At 43.3% G+C, this 7,282-nt stretch overlaps 1 pseudogene; it reads right to left on the reverse strand.

The window, feature by feature from the left end:
• Positions 1-2,100: 2,100 nt before the first annotated feature.
• LOC133770866 (U2 spliceosomal RNA) lies at positions 2,101-2,249 on the reverse strand (annotated as a pseudogene).
• Positions 2,250-7,282: the final 5,033 nt, after the last annotated feature.

Here is a 7,282-nt window from a genome sequence, read left to right on the forward strand (position 1 = left end):
ATGAGTTGCAGTGGCTCAGACACTTGCACCATCCTTCGCTGCTGTTCCTAGGCCATTAGCAGGGAGCTGGATTGGAAGTGGAGCAGCAAGGACTCAAACCAGTGCCCATATAGGATGCTGGTGTCACAGGCTGCAGCTCTACCTGCTATGCCACAACACGGGACCCTTCCTGCTAATGCTCCTGGGAAAAACAGCAGAAGATGACCCAAGTACTTAGGTCCCTGCACCCACATGGAAGACCCAGATGGAGTCCTAGGCTCCTGGCTTCAGCTTGGTCCAGCCCCAACTGATGTAGCCATTTGGGGGAGTGAACTAGTGGATGGAGGATCTCCCTCTCTGTCTTGTCTCATCTCTTCTCCCACCTCCTCCACTGTGTGTGTGTGTGTGTGTGTCCCCCTCTCTGAATTTACTTAAAAGGTAGAGTTAAACAAATCTTTAAAAAAAAGTGAATAAAACCAAAGGGAACTTTGGGACACTATCAACTGGATAGTAGGACTATCACAAGAAAGAAATGGAGAATATTTGAAGAAATAATGGTGGAAAGCTACTAAAATTTGAAGGACATGAATATAAACATCAAAAATTTAATGAACTCAAAGTTGGATGAATTCAAAGAGAACTATGAACTGAGGCACGTTACAATCAAATTTCTGAGACAAAGACAGAATCTTATTCTTGAGATACTTATTTATCTATTATTCATTTAAGAGATAGCTTTTATCCACCGATTCACTTCCCAAATGCCCACAACAAGTAGGGCACGGCCAGGTGCAAGCTAGGAGACAAGAACTCCATCTGGGTTTCTCACATGGGTACATTAGGAAGAAGCTGAATTGAAATCACAGGGCAGCCACAACTCAAACCAGGCATTCTGTTGTGGCATGGGAGCATCCCAAGTGGGAGCTGAACCTGCTGTGTCACAATACCTGCCCCAGACAAAATCTTGAAAGCAGAAAAACAGAAACAGATTGTTATATATGAATGAGACTTAATCAGATTATCAGCATCTTTATAATCAAATTTCTGAGGCAGCTGGGTTAAAGCCCCAGCCTGCAGCGCCCATATGGGCACCGGTTCGAGTCCCGGTTGCTCTACTTCCTATCCAGCTCTCTGCTATGGCCTGGGAAAGCAGTAGAGGATCGCCCAAGTCCTTGGGTCCCTGCACCCACATGGGAGACCTGGAAGAGGCTTCTGACTCCTGGCTTCAGATCAGCTCAGCTCTGGCCATTGCGATCATTTGGGGAGTGAACCAGCAGAATGGAAGGCCCCCCTCTCTCTCTCTGGCTCTACCTCTCTCTGTAACTCTTTCAAAAAAAAATTCTTAAAAAAATCTATTTTTGTCAAGGATACAGGACTGTAGCTTTTTGCTTTGTCCCTGTCTGGTTGTAGTGTCAAGGTAATGCTGGAGTCTCAGCATTTAAATCTGAAAAAATTCCCTCTTCTATTTTTTTTTTTTTTGTAGGGGGACTTTAAGATAAATTTGATTTAGTTCTTATTTAAATGTTGCACAGAATTTAACAATAATGCCAATCTGGTTCTGTCTCTTTAAAATTCTAATTTCATTTGTTTAAAAAATTTTGCTTATTTGAAAGGCAGAACGACAAAGAAGGAGAGAGGACAGATCTTCCATCTGCTGGTTCACTTCCCAAGTGGCCACAACAGCTAGGTTTGAGCTAGCCTGAAGCCAGAAGCCAGGAACTGGTCTCCCACATGAGTGGCAGGGGCCCAAGCATTTGGGCCATCATTCACTGCCTTCGCATGCACATGAGCAGGCAACTTGATGAGAAGCAGAGCAGTGGGCTTGAACTGGCACTCTGTTGAGGGATGTGGGCGTCACAACAGTGGCTTAACCCACTGTGCCATGACACCCACCTCAAAATCCAACAGTTGAAAACAAGTACATGGTGGCCCTGTGAAGTTTCTCTAGGAATTCAAACGCCATATTAAGAAACTAAAGGATAATTTCAGTAGATGCAAAAAATTCATTTGACACAATCCAACCTTCATTCCTGTTAAAAACTCAGCCGGTGAGGAATCCTCAGCCTGATAAAGGACACCTACAAACAATCATAGCTCACATCAGACTCACGATAAGGGACTGAGTGCTTTCCTCCTAAAACAGTTCCAAGTTCAAGAGTATTGGCTCTTGTCAGTTTTATTCATCATTGCACAATGAGAGCATGACAAAGAAAGGAAAGGCATCTCAATTGATACTACACTTGATCTTAGCCAAAAGGCCGAGAAGCGATGAGGCATCTCAATTGAAAGAAGGTAACTTTTTTATTTGTATGCCGACAAATTAATCTATAAATGATAAGGAAAGATCTCGAGTGGTAAAAGAAAACAACAAATAGGAGAGCAGTGTTACCCATGTGATTCCAAAGCTTTTCATGAATTACAGAAGTAAAGAAGGTGATACTGGAATACAGGTAGATGAGTAGGATAATGGAGCAGAAGAGACCCCACACTACATGATCAGTGTGTTTTTTCACAAAGCGAAGACAATTTAGTAGATAGTTTATTAGAGGAAAGGATAAGTTTGTTTTTTCCAACAAATTGTGCTGGAACAATTGAATATCTATATGCAAAAATTCAATCCATACCTTATACCATATGCTAATGTTAACCTAGTATTCAGTCAGAATGGATCATTGATTTACTTATAAAATCTTAAACTATAAATGTACTGACTAAGGTTAGGCAAAGATTTCTTAGATATAGCTGAAAAAATAGATAATCCATAAAAAAGATAAATTGCGCTTCACTAGAATTAACTGCTTTTGAGTGATACTGTTAAGAGCACAAAAATATCAGTCACAGACTAACAATATCTGCAAGTTACATATCTGATAAAGGCTTTATATCCAGAGTCTATTTTTTAAAAACTTGAAAAACAATTGTGAAGATAACAACCAAACCAAAAACGAAAAAAAAAAAAAACAACTTTATTTGCCATCTCTGTGTTCTCATCAGTAAACACATTAAAAAAGCTGAGCTGTATTAGTCATTAGGGAAATGCAAATTTGAACAGCAGGGGTTGTGCGCAGACAGCTGTCAATGTCGGTAGCAAGATGAATGGTAGCACGTGTCCTTGAGGATGTGGAGCAACTGGAGCTGCCATTCACTGTGGGGCCAACCATTTAAAAAAAACAATTTGATATTTTTTTAAAAAGTTAAATACACTTCCCAGTCATTCCACTGCTAGGTGTGTTTATTTCTGTAAAATTCAGGTATGTGCCCCTGACATATTTGATGTGAAGATTCATAGTAGCTTCATTTGTAAGGGTCCCAAACCAGAAAATACGTGCAATGTCCTTTGACCCATGGAAATTGGCGTATACACATGCAAAAGAATACTATGCAACAAAAGAAGTGCGTAATTGAGACAATATGGACACATTTCTAAATAATTGTGCTGGGAGGGAACAGCCAGACGTGAAACAATGCAAATAATATGATTGCATTTTTATAAAGCTCGAGAAAATGTAATTAAATGTAAAGTGACAGAAAGCCAAAGATGAGTGGTTTCCTTTGGTGGTAAGGGCAGTACATATGGACAGAGACACAATAAAACAATAAAACAATAAAAGTGCAGTCAGAGATAGTCACGCAATTGTAGTCACACGTAGACTGAGGTTTCTGTCATCTGAAGGCTTGATTGGGGATAAAGATTCTCCTCCTGAGATGGCTCAGCAAATTGGAGCTGGACGTAGGTTAAGGAAAGACCTCAGTTCTTCAACTAGGCCTCCCCCACAGAACTACCTTGCTTTCTGCACAGTGAGCCATCCAGAACACAAGTCCACAGGTGGACAGTGTCACTGTTTTAGGTCATTCTGATGACATGTTTTTAAAAAGCCCACAGCCTCAAATGTGCTGTGATCTGTCGCTCACATAGGCCAGCTCTGATTCAGAGCCCTTGCTGTAACCGGATGTTGACCCATTTCCATTAATAGTTGGGTCTACATTCCCTCCGTTTGAACCTGAGCAGATCTTTGCAAATATTTCAACCAATAGAGTGTTGTAAGTCATGCTAGGTCACAAGGTCAGGTCATAAAAAGAAATATGGCTTCAGTTAGTGTCTCTGTCTTGGTGTCTCTTGGGACACCTATCCTTAGTGTCCACCCACCGTGATGCGAAGGATCGCAGGCTGTAAGGTGAGGACATGGGTGGATATTTCGCTCAACAATGCTGGAACCTCAACTGACATCAGCAACAGCTGCCAGATATGCGATTGACTGAACTTGCAGATGATTTCAGCTGTCAGCCTGTGAGTCTTCCAATTGAGGCCCTAGACCTCATGGAATACTCACGGAGATGAGCTGTTGGCCTGCCTAAAATTCTGACCCACAGAAACTGAGAGTGATGCAACTATTGTCATAAGCCTTTAAGTGGTGGGGTTATTTGATACACAGTGATGGGTAATTAAAACAGGCCCCCAGATCCTTCCTTGGTCAAACCAGCATACATTGGCTACCTACCCCCAGATGTGGGAATGAGAGTATGAGAGCCGGATAAATGATGGCTGTAGTCTAGCAGCTAGAGGTTCCAGAAAGAGCAGAGCAGGAAGGTAGGAGAATGGTTGAGTCCAGGTCTGGGAAAACGTGAATGGATTAATCAAGGCTGCCCTTAAAAAGGGGCAGTGGCAATGCAACTGGTGGACTTGGGCAACAGATTCCAGGAAGTCCAGAAGAAATGGAAGGTGGAAACATGAAGACAGTGGATGAAGACGACATGATGAAGTCTAGAGAAGAGAGATGGCCAGAAGTGAGGAGTGAGAAGCCTAAGTAAAGAAAAACCTGGAAAGAGAAATGTCCAAGACCAACAACCATTTCAGGATGGAGCTCTGATTCCTGTGCCCCAGAGCCAGCAGAGTGGTGGTCAGTCCAAAGGCAATGAATGAAAACCAGGCAGGAGGCAACCTTGGTAGGCTTCAAAAATCACAATCATAGGGCACGTAGAGGTGACCTGATTGGTTGTTCCATACATTAGAGAAATACAGTGTCTGTCTAGAAAGTACCTCTTTTCATATGCAAGAATGAAGAAACCAGGTTTCTCAGTACCTCCAATGTCTCTGGCTACATGAATGTATCCCTAGACAAGTATATGGGCATGCACTGATTCAGGTGTTTGATCAACAAACATTCCTTGCGGATATTCTATGTGTATATTCCTTATATAAAATGTGCGATAGGTATATTAATAACAACGTTGAAGTTAATATATCAACAACAATACCTAACATCTGCTAAATACCTCCTAGTAGTGTCTGAAGCTGTAGCTCACTTAATCAAAACATATATAAGGTAAATGCAATCACCATCATATTTTAGGGGTATAGATGCAGGCACTTATAGAAACAATGTGATTTGTTAGAGTTGGGGAATGATGGAGCAAAGGCCAAAGGACAATTGAATCTCTGACCAAAATTGGTGCTGATAATCACTGTCCAGCCAACAGTGCAAATGAAGACCCAGCCAATACCCAACATGGTCTTCTATAGCCTGTTAGCACCACATACCAGCCTCTGGGCCCTGGGTATGGGCATGCAGGGACTCATGGGGGAAGGAAGAAGCAAAAGGAGAAATAAGGAACCAAGAGTTTGGGGGTAGTCTGTTGTTAGAGAGTTCCTGCCCAGGCTTTAGAAGCATGGCCAGTCATGCTGCAGCTACTTGGACACCTCCAGCTGTTAGGTAGGGTGAAGCCCATTCCTTAGTGAGCAGCTGAAGCCACATGAAGGCTTTTCTGTGGTCTTCAAACCTGTTCCTTTGTCCCAGAATCAATGTTGGTGGCTGCTGGGACAAAGAACATAATGATGCAGTTATCCTGTGGAGTGGCCTGGCTCTCTGACCCACTGTACTGGGAAGCCATTGATGTTGACATTGCCCTTGCTCTGCCGGCTCAGGCTTATTTTTTTAACATCTCTCCATACAACCTCATAGTCCCTGCCTGGTGGAACACCATCTCTGTGCTTTCTGTGTCTGCTTTTGCTTCCACACAGGAATTTGGTCACTTCCTCTTTAGCCCCCACTGGCCAGCCATAGTGCCTATTGCTTATTCTTGTTGGAGCCACCTGCAGGTCTCTTCCAGATGCCCAAAGCAGTTCAGGCCCTGGATCTCAGAGTTGTCAGCCTCTGTCCCTGACAGAGATCTGGCAGTCCCTACTGTCTGGAGGAGTGGCTCATGCAGTGTCTGGCCTCACTAGGTCCCGACCTCCTGTCCACTCAGCAGCCTGCTCAGACAGGCCCCCTTGCAAAACCTGAAACTACAAACCCCAGAGTTCCTCGCCCCATTGCTGGCCTTTTGCCTTTTCTACATTATCCTTCCTCCTAAACCTACTTTACAGTCACACCTCAATCTCTGGTTCCAAGCCTGTCTTTTGCAGCCAGTGGCTCAGTCCCTTCCAGCTTCATTTGCTTTCCTACCCAGCCTGGACTTTATGTTCACCATTTCTTTGCTGTTAAACTTGCTCTTTTCTTCTTGGCCTGGTTTTCTTGGGATGCTAGTCAATCTTCAACCTCAGGTAAACCTAGCTGCAAATTTCCTTTGCAAGTGCACCTGAGCTGTCTAAATACGGTTATCACTGGGAAAGCCAAAAATCAATAAAAACAAACTATGTTGGTTGACTTCATAACAAAGCTGTATGATTGATCTTGAGCTGGACCCCAAATGCTGCCTGAGGATTTTATTGATCCCTTCTCATTCTTCACTGATGTTTGCATCATTCTTCACCAAGGTACATTTCATTTACCCCTCACCCTAGACTGGATTGTGGAGACAGCACTTCTGCTTCTCTGTGGAGCACTGGGTATGGCTGTGGTGTGCTGTGGTCAGGAGTTACTGTGCCCTGCTGGTGCTGTTGAGGCTTATCTTGAGACCTGTGCACTGTGTGACAACAGGTGGGCATAGGCTGACAGGAGAGCTTCAACTTTGGGTGGACATGATTGTAGGAAGCTGTAGTGCAGTGTCATTTCAACCTGGAATCATCACAAGACAGGCTAAGGAATGTCCTCCTAGCAATTTTCAAGTTTTAAAAAATGCTAGCAAGTGTCTGTACTGATGACATCAACAAACAGGAAGACAAAATGGGTCCCACTGCGGGAGTATTGGTTGCAGATAGTTGCTTCACAAAGCTGTTTATACACAGGAGTCTGCAGTGAGAATAATTCACATGGGGATGGTTGGAAAGGATGAACTTTGAACTTGAGGGAGTAAGGTGTGTTGAGCTGTGGGAGTGTAGGGAAGGATGATAGGACTTGTTTTGCATTCAAACCAAGAAGTGGAA

Source organism: Lepus europaeus, chromosome 11, assembly GCF_033115175.1.
Source record: "Lepus europaeus isolate LE1 chromosome 11, mLepTim1.pri, whole genome shotgun sequence".
Lineage (NCBI taxonomy): Eukaryota > Metazoa > Chordata > Mammalia > Lagomorpha > Leporidae > Lepus > Lepus europaeus.